Here is a 17,265-nt window from a genome sequence, read left to right as displayed (position 1 = left end):
CCTAATAATCCCCAGCATAGTGTTGGCCTTTTTTATTGCAATCACACACTGTCTTGACATTTTCAGTGATTTATCTACTACGACACCAAGATCTCTCTCTTGGTCAGTCTCTGCCAGTTCAGACCCCATCAACGTGTATTTATAGTTAGGATTTTTGGCTTCAATGTGCATCACTTTGCACTTGGCCACATTGAGCCCCATTTGACACATTGATGCCCACTTGCCCATCCTCGACAGATCTCTTTGAGTGCCTCACAATCCTCCCTGGTTCTCACCACCCTGAACGACTTTGTGTCATCCACAAATTTAACCACTTCACTGCTTACTCCCAACTCCAAATCATTAATAAACAAGTTAAAAAGCATCAGACCGAGTACTGATCCCCGTGGTACCCCACTGTTTACTACACTCCACTGAGAAAATTGCCCATTTATATTCTCTGTTTCCTATTAATTAGCCAGTTTTTTTAGTAAAGTTTTATTAGTTTACATATAGAAAGGGGGAAAGGGAAAAGAAAGAATACAAAGTTATATATATATATTTAAAAAACCAATTTGACATTCTGCATGCAAACAGTTTCCACCAACTTACCCAGTATTGACATTACACTGACTGGCCTGTAATTTCCTGGATCTCCTCTAGAACAATTTTTAAAGATTGGAGTGACAGTAGCTGCCTTCCAGTCCTTAGGAAAGGAGGCAGATTTTAATGAAAGATTACATATTTTTGTCAGGAGTTCTACAAGTTCACATTTGAGTGATGCCCACTTACCCCTTTTAAAGTTAAAAGTGGTTGTGTCAGTCTCTTCGGGCAACTTCCTATTTATACTTTGGAAGTGGAAAGCTATAAAATGTAAACCAGATGATAAACAGAGACTAATTTGGGGAAGGTTCTTACCTTGGACAATGCTAATGCAGTAGGTTATTTGTATTGCAAAGGGCACACTGATTTATTTTAATAATATAAGTGCAAAGGTTTAAGTTTCTTCTCCATTTTCCTGGTGATGGAGCCTTTTTTTAACAAGTAAAAGGGAGATATGTTTGTTAAACAAAAGGGTAAAAACAATTTCTCCCCTAGTTACATCCAGGGGGAAATCCATTTTTGCTATTTCTGGGTCTAGTGATGTTGACACCACATTCCACAGGTAAAGCTGGCCTCACAATGATTGGCCATTTGAGAGGGTAAAGGGTTTTCCCCACAGCCTATTATTTAATCTCACCCTTGCATTTGAGTAGTTATATTTATGGAACTGAATTATTTTGATAGCCCAAGGGATACATAGATGGTGTCTCTAAAATAGAAATGTTAGTAGTCAAAATACTTATACATTATGCATGAGAACCCTGTTACTAGTTGCATGTACGAACATAAAACATTTTCTCTCCTATTCACATGTATGCTATTCATGTGGGAAAATCTAATGGGTAGAAGAATTTGGAGAGGTTAACAAAATGGATTCCATGTTTTTAAAGGCCTGTATCAGTAGGACTGAAGAGTTTGAGCATGGCCTTGAATAATTCATTTTTGTAGCTCTGTTGTTTCATCAGATTGTAGATCTGCAAAGAGGCTTGTCTCTGTTCCTCAGCTGGCTAACATTACATTTTGTAGCTTCCAACTCCAAAAGCATGTTTCTAATTAAGATCTATAATAACATTTTCCTATGCAAAGGAAGAGCTGGGGAGAACAAATATTTTTAGAATTCCACTTCAGGCCTATTAAACATCAGCCTCTCTTCATTTGATATACATAATAGGCTACATGGTTCTGAGAAAGAAAATTAAAACTATGTAGTTATTTAATAACATGAACTGTATTTTTATTTGTGGGAAAAGATAGATTCCAGTGTCTTGAAATATACTGGGAAACTTTTGCCTGTACAATTTATGTTCACGTTCATAAAGAGCGAAATACACCATTAAAAAAGAACAGGAATGTCTTTATAACCCTAACCAAATAAGCTTCCATGTGTATGTACTCTTCTTCAGATAACATGTGAAAGCACAGGAAAGCTTATACCCAGTATTAAACCTTGTTGGTCTTAAAGGTGCCCCTGGACTCAAACTTTGTTCTGTTGCTTCAGACCAACATGCTATCCACCTGAATTTGTAAAAGAGTGGGTTTCAGTGCTGCTTGTAGTAAAAATATATACTTGGATACTTCAACTGGAAGCTTGGTCCAACCACTATGTTGTAGTGCGGATGAAGGCACTCTCCCGGTGTTATGTGTGGTGGCCGGGGATAGACGCGGAGATTGAGGGGTGGGTCCGGGGATGCCAGGCCTGCCAGGAAGTCAGGGCTAATCCACCCCACGCCTCCACCCTATCCTGGGAATCCAACCGGAAACCATGGTCCTGCCTACACATAGACTTTGCGGGGCCCTTCCAAGGGCTTTTGTTCCTGGTCACGGTAGACTCATAGTCCAAGTGGTTGGAGATAAGTCCCATGGCCACCACTTCTTCAAAAGCAGTGATACGCACCCTCCACCACATCTTCGCCACACATGGCCTGCCTGACACCCTGGTCTCCGACAACGGAGCAGCTTTTACATCGGCCGAATTCCAGGCGTTCCTCCAGGGCTACCTGATACAGCACATCAGGTTGGCCCCATTTCATCCCATGACCAACGGACAGGTCGAGAGGATGGTCCAGACTGCGAAGGAGGCCCTCCGCCGGATCACAGATGGAGATTGGGAGTTCTGGCTGGCCAGAACCCTCCTGGCACAGAGGACGATGCCCAACCCTGTCTCAGACCAGAGCCCTGCCAAACTCCTGATGGGGTGGAGACCAGCAACGTTGCTGGATCGGCTGCACCCCGACCACACACTGGATACGAGGAAGATGGTCGAGGTAAGGGACACTCCAAGGGGGTTCTTTCCAGGGGACCCAGTCTACCTGAGGAACTACGGTGCTGGGCCTGAATGGATAGCAGGTCGGGTAGTGGGAGTCACTGGGCCGGTCACTTATGAGGTTTCCACAGAAGATGGTCTAGTACTAAACAAACACATCGACCAGCTGAGATGGCGCCAGGAAGAAGGACTCCCCAGACCAGTAGTAGGGGCAGCGAGCCTGCCGGAGGCAGAGGCAGAACTAGAATTTCCCAGCACCCATGACACCCAACTGTGGGACCCCTCTCCAGGGGCAACAGAGGCAGCACTTCCACAGCTGGTACCACAGGCCACCAAATCCCTTGAAGGCACCGCCCTGGAGCCAGTGTCAACTCCTCACCGCTCCCTGAGAGAGTGCCAGGCCCCTGCGTATTTAAGAGTCTACGTTACCCAGGTGGGGACGGACTATGTGGGGAGGGGTGTTGTGTCCTGGGAACCGCCACTAGGCAGTGGCCAGGTGAACAGAGCTTGATTCCTAAAGAACAATAGAGGCTAGTCTCCTAAGGTCCACTAGGGGAACTAATAGAAACCTTGGTGGGAGATTCAAACCCCCCAATAGGATCCAAGGGTGTTCCCCCTGGATATGTATATAGTTGGCCACTTGGCCGTTTGTCTTTGTAGTGTGAAGTACTGAGTAAACGCGTGTTTCTTATGTTGTTGTCCGAGTCGTGATGTATCGAACCAAGTACTTTACACACTAGTAGGACAGCAAGCCTGGAGAAGGAGGGGATGGCTTTCTGCTGCTCTTCTCCCCTCATGCAACAACCCACCTCTCGGGACTGTAAGACTAGAACAAAGCTCCCTGTTGGCTGTGCAAAAGAAATTCATGGCAAAAATCAGTCTGGTCACAAACTCCACTCCATTACTCATTTTATTTCATGAGGAACTTCTGAAGTCGCCTGATGATGAGTAAGATCAAGGACAGAATTGTCTCTACTCTGACTGACAAGTGTTCTTGGGGATATTCTATTAAATGATAGCTATGTTATTTACATTTCTCTCAACCTTCCCATATTAAGAAGGCTTTTTTCCCCCTGTAAACAACATTATAAAACCTGGTTTTTCAAACAAGAAAAGGAGAATGTTTTAAAAACGAAGGAAAGCCTGGGTGGAAGAAAAAAGGAAGTGTGAGGTGAGAAGGAAAGCTAGAGAACAGGAAATGGAATCAAATCATTAAAGCCTGGTGTTTACCATTCATTCTGATCATCCAGTGGCTGCAGTCCATTCATTTGAATGAGGGCAGCCATCAACAAGCCTGCCTTACAATGACCCCTCCCATTTTTTGAAAAGATTGGTATGTGTCTGGGCAAATACTTACAGATGCTGTGGTGCCTATGGATGCTACATGCCATGCTGAAGACCCCTGCTCTAATTTACCGCTTCAGAAATAACGCCCACTGTCTTGAGAGCTGAAGCCCTTTCTCTTCCCTGCCATTTCTACAGCTATCCTTCATTACCTAACTTTAAAAAATACCACTTTTGATTTTTTAAGATAATAGTAAACTCACAATATGGTGATGCATTTGTACAAAAGAGCTGATGTATTTTATACACAGTGCTCCATACAAAGTGCTCCATACAAAGGCTATGCACCATGTAGCATTAAAGGAAAGGAGTCATGACGATATTTAAATATGTGTCAAAAGTCAGTAAGATGCAAAATCCATGCATATCAACTTGCATGTGTATGACACCTTTATGAAAATCAATTTGGAAACTCATCTGTTCTTGAGTATGAGACCTTTATACTTAGAGTGGTATTTGTGGTTAGAAATCTGGTTTACCCACTATACATGGAGCCACATTTAAATTATTCCATGTCTATAGCTCACCACACGATCAGGCATTTTTTTTTAAAAAAAATGGCAAAACATTAATGTTGCAGTGTAGGATGGTGAGCAAAACTGAAATACATCATTTTTTTTAAAAGGTGAATTAAGGAAAAGGAGAGGACAGGCAGGAAGGCCCAGGACAGCACGGAAGAAATGAATGATTTCAAGTAGTAAAAATGGTGACAGAAGGTGGGATGCTCAGGAGGGGGGGGACCTAAACAGTACAAAATTATAGAAATGTGGCTCTCACTCTTGATGGATTCTATTGGCCTATATAAAACCTAGATATATCACTGAAGAATGGTAGGGAAAATCATCTATACAAAGTACTTCAAGAATACACCTGCACACATTTTTTTCCATGCCAAGATGTTAGAAGTTTTCCCTTTTCCCCATTGTCTAATTTGCTTATGGAACAGACGAAGGAGCATTGATAAAGGCTGTTTTTAGAAGAAGTAATTGAAGAATTAGAGACTACAAGAGGATGACCCATGAGGAACCAGGGAAAGTGAGTCCAACTTTTTCTCTCCCTCCTCACTGTCAGCTCCACTATCAGCTTCCTCCTCTCCTGCTGTTGGCTGTGGGCAGTGCATCTGCTTCCTCATTAACCAGAATGCTGTGTCTTCATGTCACTGCTATAGCAACCCAAAATGGTGCCTACATTTCAACTAGGGTTGCCAGGTCCCACTGGGCCACCAGTGAGGGAATGGGAAGGTAGAGTTAGCAAATCCAGGTTGGGAAACTCCTGAGAGTTTCAGGGATGAAGACTGGGAAGGACAGGGACTTCAGTGGAGAACAATGCCATAGAGTCCACCCTCCAACCCATCCATTTTCTCCAGGGGAACTGATGTCTTTAGTCTGGAAATGAGCTGTAGCTTCAGGGGATCCTGCTGCTTAGCTGATAGGTTTAAATGGGTGGGAGCCATTTAAACCCTCCGGTTCTACTCTCTGCTGCTCTCCCCCTTTGAAGTGGCGGGGAGCAGATTGGGAGGGTTTAAACAGCTCCCAGCCATTTAACCCTCTGATTTTGTGCACTGCCCCTTTGAAGGGGGGAGCAAAACCAGAGTTAAATATGGGGGTGAAATGACTTCCTGGAGGCATTTGATCCCCACCTTTATGCTGGTCATTGCTTGCTGCAGCCACCAGAAAGGTAGAGTCAAATGCCCCCGAGAAGGGACTTCACCTTTTCCTTTCTGCTGGCTGCAACTCACCATGGAAGCAGAAGGGGGGAAGTGCCTTCATGGGGCATTTGACCCCCACCATTCCGTTGACCACAGCCTTTTGTGGCTAGCATAAAGCAGGACCATTTAAATCCTGCTTTCTGTTCCCTGTAAAAATCTGCAGGGAGCACAAAACAGGGGGTTGACCCTGCCTTCTACTCCCCATGGCGTTTAAATACCTGTTTTCCAGTGGTTTAAATGGCTCCGGGCCATTTAAACCAAACAACTGGGTGGTGGGGAGCTCCCAGCCACTCAGTTGTTTCTGCTCTTCACAAACAGTCATGAGCCACCACAAATTGCACCAAACTTTATGGTAATTTGTCGTAGTTCTTCAGTTTACGAACCCCAACCAGCCAGAATTTATGATGAACTTTAGTTCATCAGCCAGTTCATGCCTATTCCTAATTGAAATGTGATCCAAGCCAGTAAGTATGCCTCCAGCATAATTCATACTGAAGTCACACCTCTGCATGTCCATAACTTTGGGGAAAGAAAGGTGGGCAAACTTGCCAGCTCTGTGCCATTTCTTAACAAAGCATTGTTGTTATACAAAACAATAACATATTCTCTGCAAAGTAAAAATGCCATTTAGTCACAATCAGCAGGGTTTAATTAGAAAGCATGAATTATTGAATACATATGTGTTGTTTTCCTTAAGCTTTCAAGCAGGAGTCACATAGGATTAAATTTTACCAAGGAAAAAGAGCATGTAAAGTCAAATCATTTCCTGAGGTTCTGTTGCTTCTTTTGACTGCATCCTTTCAGCAGTAATTTCCAAGGGTATGCATAATACATTCAAATGACATTGTTGCAAGCAAAGCAGTTACAAAATATTTTACTGGCCAGTCCAAGATAGTTATCAGTAGCCTTTAAGTTTCAAAAATGCTACAAATAAATGGCCTGGATCGGATAAAATGACCACAATGTTGGTATAATGTCAAGAGTTTGATCTGAAGCATATTCAGGACATCATTAAATCTGAGGAGCTGACTCTGCCAAAAGCATTACGACCAACTGTAAGCATTTCTTCAAATACATCAGGAACAGGAAAATGGCTAGGAAAGAAGTTAGGCCTTTACATGACAAAGGACTGAAAGATCACTTAAGAAAGACAGGGAGATGGTACAGAAATGAAGAGCCAAAATGCACAAGATGTTTTGGATTGGCACAAATCAGTAACTCTGATCATCTCAAAGCCAGACATAACAAAATGGAAACCAAATTCCATAACAAGCCATGGCCCAATTGAGATCAAGACCATAGTGCAGAAGAGAAGGAGCTTCAGTCTCCTCCCCCATGCAGTGAGCCAATCCAAACCAGGCCTCTTGACACATCTGGCCTTGAAAAGACCACTGTTGGTGATTCATGCCCAAACACCTCATTTAGTTTGACTGTGGTAATGCAATGCTAAGCAGGTCTACTGAAGTCTACTCAAAGGGGCTTACTCCCAGGAAACTGTTTTTTTAGGTTTCCAGTGTGAGTTCTTTGCATCTGTATCCACTGTGGGAAATGTGGAGCAGATGCCCATGCTGGACCTGCTGTTTTCAGGAAGTGTGTTTGAAGAACAGAGTTAAAACAGAACTCATTTAAATAGAAGTGATAAGAGAGGAAGATCAAGGACTAATTGACAAATTAAAAATGAATACAATGCTGTATCTGGGTGGCATTTACCCAAGCATTCTTAAAGAACTCAGATAGTGCTTTTAACCAGTACATGTGACTTGCTCCTACAATTGGCCTCCATCCCAGAGGACTGGAAAGTAGCAAATGTTGCACCAGTTTTTAAAAGGCATCCAGAAGAGATCCGTGAAAATACAGAAGTGAGGCAAAGCACACACACACACCGTTTCCTCCAAAGGGTTAATGTGAATACTAGTCAACCTATTCCAGCTTGCAGATGTCCATAACTGGGCCTCTCTGCCTATCCTTATCTCTTTCAAGGCTGGAGTCAAGGACGTTGGTAACCTGGAGTCCACTGGATGGGAGGGGGGTCAGGAGCAATGTTGTAATCTTCTAGAGGGTTCCATCAAGTGTGTGCCCTGATGGGATGTGGAACATCACCTGACACCAGATGGCCTGAGACTATAATTGACCTAGAGGTCAGAGAGAAGCCATGCTAATTTCATGATTTAGGCTTGGACTATGTTAAACTTTCATTGCAATGAGTAGCTACATAGAAAATGCTTGGGTCTTTACCTTGGACTTTGAACCTTTAAGATTGTGCCATCTAATACCAGGTACCAATGTATTAAACAGAAAAGTTAGCTTTCTTGTTTTTGTGCTGTAAGACATAGAGAATATGTTACCTAGTGCCAGGTTTGTTCTTTAAGTATTCAATAAACCTTATATATTTTACTAAGGTCTGATTTATTGTGTACATCTGGCCTTGAGAACCTATGGGGCCCAGGTTTGTGTTCTTGACAGCCTAACATTTCTTCTAAGTATATTAAAATGAATTATCATTCAAGATAAAATTATTGATCATATACAGGAACAAGGTCTACTGAGGAAATCTCAGCATGACTTCTATAAACAGAAGTCTTGCTGCACCAATTTTTTTGAGTTCTTTGAGAGGGATAACAAGATTGTGAATAAGGGTGATCTGGAAGATATTATATACATGGATGTCCTAAATAGATATGGGTATGAATCTGGAAAATGCTGGTCATTTTGGCTCATGGTTCATGGCATGATCAGTTTGTGAGCCATGAACCATCATGGACTTTTAGCCCCCAAACAAACTGGTTCAGTTGTGATGTGGTAGAGCAGCTCCTCCCCCAACAGGCTAGAGACATCAAATCCACAGGCAATCTCCACGTGCCTCTCTTTTACCTGCCCTCAAAGTTTGGTGAAGATTGTATGTACAAAGTCTAAATTGTGCCCCCCCAAAGATGTTTTCAATGGAGGAGGGGAAAGGGGGCCAAAAAGTAAGGGCCATTTAAGCCCAGCAGAACAGAATCAAAGCCCCAGAGAATCTCTGCAATGGAAACTGAAGGTGGGAGGCATTTTTGCAAGCCAGCAGAACCAGTGCAATGTGCTCATCGGAATCAGTGCCATTGTGGTAGTGCAAACCCAACAGGACTAAGATCAAACCAGAGAATCTCTGCAGTAGAAACTGAAGGTGGGGGACATTTTTGCAAGCCCAGCAGAATCAATGCAATGTACAGAGTGCCCAGCAGTACTAATGCAATCAAATAGTGCCCAGCAGAAGCCAGTGCCAATATGGCAATGCCAAATCAACCACAATTCAAGGAAGGGGGCATTTTTGCAAGCCCAGAAGAACCAGTGCAATGTACAGAGTGCCCAGCAGTACCAGTGCAATCACAGAGTGCCCAGCAGAATCCAGTGCCAATATGCCAATGCCAGCTCAATCTCAATCCAATCAAGGGGCAGCATTTTTGCAAGCCCAGCAGAACCAGTGAGACTGTGGCAGTACAAACTGAACAGGACTAAGGTCAGAGTAAAAAATCTCTGCAGTAGAAACTGAAAGGGGGCATTTTACAAACCCAGCAAAACCAGTGCAATGTACAGTGAGTGCAGCAGTATCAGTGCAATCAAAGAGTGCCCAGCAGATCCTAATGCCAATGTGGCAATGCCAGCTCAATCACAATCCAAGCAAGGGGGGCATGTTTGTAAACCCAGCATTTTTACAAGCCCAGAAGAACCAGTACAATGTACACAGTGCCCAGCAGAATCCAGTGCCACTGGTATTGCAAGCTTAAAAGGACTGATCTCAAAGCAGAGTCACAAATCTAAGCAAGGGGGTGGAATTTTGCAAGCTCTGTAAAAGAAAATGGGAAGGGAACACAATGCTGGCAAAGGGGGGGGGACTTGAAACTGACAAGAAGTTTGGTAAACATTTTGATTGAGTGGAGACAGCCTTCCTTTAAACGCACATTGGTAAACATTTTGACTGAGTGGAGACAGCCTTTCTTTAAACGCACAATTTATGAACCACACAAACTGCCCATAAACTGCTTGAAAATTAATGGAAACCTCCTGCCGGTTGACATGCCATGAACTTCTGTTCATGAATCATGAACTGGCCAAATTTCATCACAAACTTTAGTTCATGAGGCAATTTGTGCCCATCCCTAGTCTTAAAGGTTTTTGGCAAGGTCTCTCATCAAAGACTCCTGAGTAAGCTGTTAGGAGATAAGAGGATTTACATTAAAATTGGTAAAACAACTCAAAGCAAAGTGTAGGAGTAAATAGTTATCGCAATGGTTCTTTATTAACAGATTATCTGCAGCCAAAAAAAAAAAAACTCTATCCAGAAACGTCAGTCCCTTTTCTCAGTGCAGCTTATAGGAGCTGTTAGACTTAACTACATACAGCTTTGAGATCCAGGTAAATCCAACCTGGCTCTGTGACCAGCATGAACAAAATCAGTGCTACGCATTTTATCACCTGCAAAGTATGTGCTGAAAGATACTGAGTAGCACTCCAACTCCCAGGTTGGATAGCCAGTGATACTCCCCTGCTCCAAGATAGTCCCTTCACCAATCACCTGGGGTCTGTCAGCCATAATGGGCTGATCTATGACATTATTTATTTATTTATTTAGGTATTTTTATCCCGCCCTCCCCGCAAGCGGGCTCAGGGTGGCTAACAAGAGGGCAAACGCCCATATATAAAACCACTGAACATTAAAATCATAACTGTAACAATATCAATAATAACAGTAAAAAGTGCTTCAGTAGACAAGATGGTCTTAGATGTTATGGTGGCATCTTCCAGTCAGCCCCATTTGGGGTACCATTGTCCAGCAGATCGTTCCGATCCCATGTTGTTCATGCCACACAATGTATGGCTAAGCATCTCTGTAAAGGATTGTGGATAGGTCCAAGCCCATCCAAGGAAGATTGGTCCAGATTATCTCCAGAACATCTCCCCCTATCCTATTTGCAATGAAAGTGATGGTGTCTGTTTATGGCAGGTAAAGCTAAGATTTTCAAAATTGGCCACCAGATTCAGGATGATCATGGGAGCTGCAATGCTAGGGAATTGAGGGGAGTCCAGTGAAGGGAATTTGAACATCCTGGCCTAGATTATTGCCAGAACATCCATCTGTTATTTGCAATAAAAGGGACCGTTTAATCTTAGAAGCCAGGAAGGTGGAGGCAGCACAGACAGGGAGGATAATCAATTCCCCAAAATGTTTTCCAGGATGATTTCAAAGGTGTGGTATATTGTAGTAAAAAAAAAAAGAACTCCTGTAGCCCCTTAAAAACTAACAATGGCCCGGTCATACGGGCTGGAAAATGCGGGGGGGAAGTGTGGCTGTTTGCCCCTGAGGAAAATAATGCACGGTTGCACGATCAGACGTCCCTTCGAGGTCCTGTGGAGGTCCTGTGGTTGGGGGGCAGGTGCCGATCACACGATGATCCTGCGGCGCGGCAAAGAAGCAGTGTGGCACGATCACAGCAGCAATGGCTAGGCGCCGCTGCTGTGGCAAACGGGGTTGTGTTTTTTAAAAAAACGAAGTGTGCGCATGCGCTGTTGGGTGCGTGTGCGCATCCCGTGGAGACTTGGGGGGGAACCCTTTTTGCGACGGGACATGGGCGGGCGCCGGATGCCATGAACTACCACCGGAAACGCGATCAGATGCCTGCCCTTGCCCCACGGTTTCCGGAAACTAGTACCTCGGAGGTACTAGTTTTTTATGCCGTATCTTCGGTGGGAAGCCTCGGGTTAGCCACGGGAGCTCTACGCTTCCCAGATGTTGCGGTGTGATCGCGCCCGGAAAATCCACCTATCTTCCGTCTCTGTAGTGTGGCTAATGCTCCGTGTGACTGCAGCCATAGTTTGCTTAACAACTTCTCTGAGCTATACTTCAAAAACCACTACTTTCTCTGTGACTGTGTACTTCCTTAATCAATGGTGGTCCTGGCAACCACTGAAACTCTTCCACTGAAACTCTTCCAAGTGTCTGTTTTTACAGACCTCTGCAGAGATCATTGTTTTTCTGCACCTGAAGTAAAGCTTCAGGCACAGCTACCTGGATGGAGAAGAAAGCAGATTGTTTGAATGGTTTATAAAAGAAACAAACAAACAAAATAACTGCCAGAGAAGGCAGAAACATTTGTCTCCAGCTACAAGTACCACAAAATGTGTCAACTGCTGACATGCCAGTTTACTGCATTGGTTGAGGAACAGCAAAATATACACTTTTACAAGAGTGCATGGTACCATGTCTCATAAGGCTTCACTGGAGGCAACCTCACATTGCAGGATTTGTGAAGAAATAATTTAACTATGGGAGCAGTCGCAATTGTATTAGCTGAGGACTGCCAACAAACCTTTTCCATTGCTCCATTAGGAACTACAGCTGATGAGTTGCCAGCCTTCATCAGATAATCATGCCCCTACCCCCCCAAAAAAATACTGCTTCAGGAAAAGTATGTGGGTACAACTTGCCATTTTAAAATAAAAATCTAAATAAAATCCAAACGTTTTATGTTTTTACATGCAGGTGTTATAAACGATTTCTTTTAAAGAATAATTATTTGTTTGACGTTATATATTGAAAACACTTGTTATTAGCGGGGAAAATCAAGGCCAATTGCTGCTTTTGGCATCAGCCTGTGGAACACACTGGGCAGAGTCCCTTTGAAACAATGGGGTTGTAAGCAGGGCAAGTAGGGCAAGTATAGTCATATATATTGGACCCTGGGATGGATATGCATGTCTGATAGACTGCAATACCTTGAGAGCAAAGAATATGTCTTTGTGGTTGTATGTACATATATGTGTAAAACAATTTTCACTTGGCTGGAATGCAGGGTCCTCACATATCCAAAAATGTAGATGGCAAAATGTCAACTTTTCAGTTATGGGAAAGAGAACATTTGCACTGAATGCTAATATCCCTCTCCATCTGGAAAAGCTTCCCCCAAAGGACTTCAGCTCTAGGTTGAATGCTGAGAGATGTAGTCCGGTGTATGCTGTGTGCCTCTCAAATTAGTCTAGTAATTTACTGTCACTTAATAACTTGAATGGAGGCGCTTGAACCAATATTGATTAAAACTTCCCCGGCTTCCAGCTGGGATGGATGTTCTTGAGGTTAACAGAACTTACAGGCAGGTACAAAGACACCCACAGCTGAAGCACGGGGATACAGAAAAGAAGACCTTCAAACTCTGATGAATTATATGCCAGCTCGAGGCCCCAGGAACAGCAGACCAGCTCTCACTTTGAGAAATAAATCAAAGTATTAATCGGGCCTGTCAGTAAAGCAGGTGTTTTGACTGCCTTTATGGTTCATTTTTATGCAGAAGGGTTGTGGGATACAGAAATCACGGGGGATTGCAAATAAATGGCACTGACAGGACTGATCCCACTAGGCGAGGGGGCCAAAATCAGCCTGTCTTTTCATATTATGAAATATACCTAACGGCAGCCTCTTTAAGCCCTGGTTACACAATGCACTGTCTGTGAGCCTAGGATTTTTCTCTTTCTCTCTCTTTTTTTCTTTCTTTCCTGATATGCCAGAGGCGCTTTTCTATTCTTTCATGATAAACTGCTCCAGCAGCCATAGCAGGTTTAGAATGTTAAAGAGCCATTGCTCACACGATTTGACAAAAGGATTCTGTTTTAAAGGGTTTAAAGGACATTGAACACAGTATCTACAATCCCGTTTCAGGATAACTTCTTTCTTGTGGTTTTCATTGTTCAACAGTAGCAGCAACAAATACATCATAAAAATGTGTCAGTGTAAATTTCCAGGTTTGGAAGGGAAAAACAGGAGAGGCATGTTTTTTTAAAAAAGACAGAGTTGCTTAGGGTAGACTTTACTACAGTAGGACATTTTAGAAATTTGCAAACATACAAGCATCCATCTATATTACTGTGACAAACTCATGGGTAGATATCATTTACGAAGAGCTTTCTGAGAGGTGCACACTCAGTGTGTATTTAATACAGGAATTCTAAGTACAAGCCATAACTGTTAAATACTAATAACATCCTGCATTACGATGATGATGATGAAAATGATGATGATGATATTAACAGTCCCTCTGAGTGCCAGTCAGTCTTAATTCACACAATGCAATGCCTCAATCCCTACACTGTTCAACAAAACTTTTAATATATTATATTCCCATACAATAATCTAAATAAAGAAACTGTACAAGTCTTCTCACTGGTTAATATGACTAAATTGTTTTTACAGCACACTCTTTGTATTATAATTTGGGGGGGAAATATCACTGTAGGGCACTTTTAGTAAATTTCATTTATCATTTATGAACCATGAAACAAGTTTTTAAATGCCTTTCTTTCAGTTTGCTTAAACCTATAATTTTGGAGTTAGATTAATTTGGGGTGAGAAGCTTGAAACTCACAGGTGACAGCCTTCTCTAACTTTATTAAGGAATTGATTGTCCCCCCCCCCATTATTTAATTAAAATATTTTTAAAAAATATTGCACAGCTGGCATTTTCTTAGTACAGACAGCCTTGAGACCACTTTATTTAAATCTTTAATGAACCACTTGTGCTATAAAAGAGAAGAACAATACACCAGAGGGTAATTGTGATGTTCCCTTTTGCTGAATCTCGAAAGAAAACTTTGCATCAAAGTTACAGGGTGAAAAAAAAGCTGAAAGATTTTAGCTCAGCTTAACAGCACAGGATGCAAGATCAAGTTCTCTTTGTGAAGGGGGATTTTGTTTCTTAAACATAAGGTTCTATCTCATTTAGGCTGGGGTGGGTTTGAGTTAAGATGGCAGACACTCCTGTGATTGTGCATGTCAGCACAGACTTTAGCCTTGGCCCAAAATGAAGCCAGAGGAACTTAACGTATGCTTTCCTGAAAGAGTTCTTTAGTCTCTACTGGCATTTAAATTATGAAGTGACCCCAATAATGTGTTGACAATGAAGAGCCAATATGCATACTTCAGTCATTAATCACAGCAAATATATTTCGATCTCTTATAACAATACAATGTTGCTGAAAATTTATCATCTATTCATGCTCAGGAACTGCAAGTCGGGAGCTCTTTGCAACTTCAGTTCAACAGACCCAGTGAGGAAAGATCCTCTTCTGATGACAAATGAGATAAGAGCTGTGATACTTGACAGTTTGGAGAAAGAAATGCAAAGTTTGCTCAGAGACATCTGAGGCAACTCTTCAAAGGACTTCTGGGTTTGTTTGTTTTTCATATTTCAATGAATGCAGTACTTCCGTGCCAGAGATAACTTCTTGTGGGATGTAGTGACCACTCAGTTACCCCCCGTGACTTCATTGTGATATCAGAGAGAGCCAGCCCTTTCCCCTACCAGCTCAACAAGCTCTGTCACTTTCAACTTCTATGCCCAGGGCCACCTTCTCGGATACCCTCATTAACCCTGAAAATCAAGCCTCACCACACTCCACACCAGATTTGTACTAATTACAATGGCAATGGCTTCCATGATGAACATAAGAACATAAGAAGAGCCCTGCAGGATAAGACCAATGGTCCATCTACTCCAGCATCCTGTCTCACACATTGGCCAACCAGTTCCCCTGGAGGGCCAACAACAGGGCATAGAGGCTGAGGCCTTCCCTTGATATTGCCTCCTCATTTTGGGATACAGAGGCTTAGTGCCTCTGAACGTGGTTGTTCCCTTCAGTCTCCATGGCTAACATCACTAGCACCGTTCAAAAAAAGTACGTCATAGCGTTGCTACCAAGACAATATCTTATGCTGATCTTAGTGTTCTTTGAACAGACATTCTCCATGGATCTATTTAATCCCCCTTTAAAGCTGTTTATTCCTGTGGCCATCACTACATCCTCTGGCAGTGAATTCCACATTTTAATTTCTCTCTGTGTAAAGTAGTATTTCCTTTTGTCTGTCCTGAACCTTACTGCCCATCAAGTTCTTTGGATGTCCTCGAATTCTAGTATTTTGGAGTGGGAGAAAAAATTATCTTTGTCAACTCTCTCTACCTCATGAATAATTTTATAAACCTCTATCATGTTTCCCTTTAGTTGTCTAGACTCTTCAGCCTTTCCTCACAAGGAAAGGTGCTCCAACCCCCTAATCATCTTGGTTTTTTCAGCTCTGCAATGTCCTTTTTGAGATCCAGGGATCAGAATTGTGCACAGTATTCCAAATAAGACCACACCATAGATCTATACAGGGGCATTACAATATCAGCCATTTTATTCTCAATCTCTTTCCTTATAATCCCAAACATAGAGTTTGCCTTTTTCACCACTGCATCACACTGGGTTGACACTTTCATTGAGCTATTCACTATGACCCCAAGATCTTTCCCCCTTTCAGTCAGTTCAGACATCATTCACCTATTCTTGAAGTTGAGATTTTTTGTCCCAATATACATTGCCTTACACTTACCAATGTTGAACTTCATTTGCCACATTGTCGCCAACTCACCCAGTTTGTGGAGGTCCTCTTTGAGCTCTTCACAGTCAGCCTTGGTTTTCACCATCCTGAATAATTTTATGTCATCTGCAAACTTTGCTACTACACTACTCACCCCTGGTTCCAGGTCATTTATGAATAAATTAAATAGTACTGAGCCCAATACCAATACTTGTGGAGCCCCACTGCTTACTTCCCTCCATTGTGAGAACTGTCCATTGATTCCTACTCTTTGCTTCCTGCCATTTAACCAGTTTTAAATCCATAAGAGAACCCATCCTCTTATTCCATGAGTACTAAGTTAAGTCAGGAGTCTTCGGTGAGATACCTTGTCAAAAGCCTTTTGAAAGTCTAAGTATATAATGTCTACTGGGTCACCATTGTCTATATGCTTGTTCACTTTCTCAAAGAACTCCAAAAGGTTGATGAAGCAGGACTTCCTTTTGCAGAAGCCCTCAGTAGACATTGTTCCTCTGTGTGCCTAACAATTCTATCTTTGATTACAGTTTCCTCTAATTTGCCTGGGACAGAGATTAGGCTGACTGGCCTGTAATTTCCTGGTTCCCTTCTGGATCCCTTTTTAAAAACTGATGTAACATTTGCTACTCTCCAGTCTTCTGGTACAATGGATAAATTTAGTGATAGGTTACATATACAGGTTAGTAGATCAACGGTCTCACATCTGAGTTCCTTAAGGTGTATAACATCAGGACCTGGAGACTTATCAGTTTGTAATTTCTCCAGGTGGTCTAGAACTTCATCTCTGGTCACCTCAATTTGACTCAGTTCTTCAGACTGCCTTCCTGAAAACAGGGGCTGTGGCATAAGTACCTGCCCCACAATTTCCACAGTGAACACAGAGGCAAAAAAGCCACTGAGTGTCTCTCCATTTTCCTTTAGCAATCCCTTTATTCTTGTGTCATCCAAAGGCCCCACTGCTTCTCTGGCTGG

The sequence above is a fragment of the Gekko japonicus genome, unplaced genomic scaffold, assembly GCF_001447785.1.
Source record: "Gekko japonicus isolate JY-2015 unplaced genomic scaffold, Gekko_japonicus_V1.1 scaffold11, whole genome shotgun sequence".
Classification (NCBI taxonomy): Eukaryota; Metazoa; Chordata; class Lepidosauria; order Squamata; family Gekkonidae; genus Gekko; species Gekko japonicus.
Note: the sequence above shows the minus strand (reverse complement) of the source record.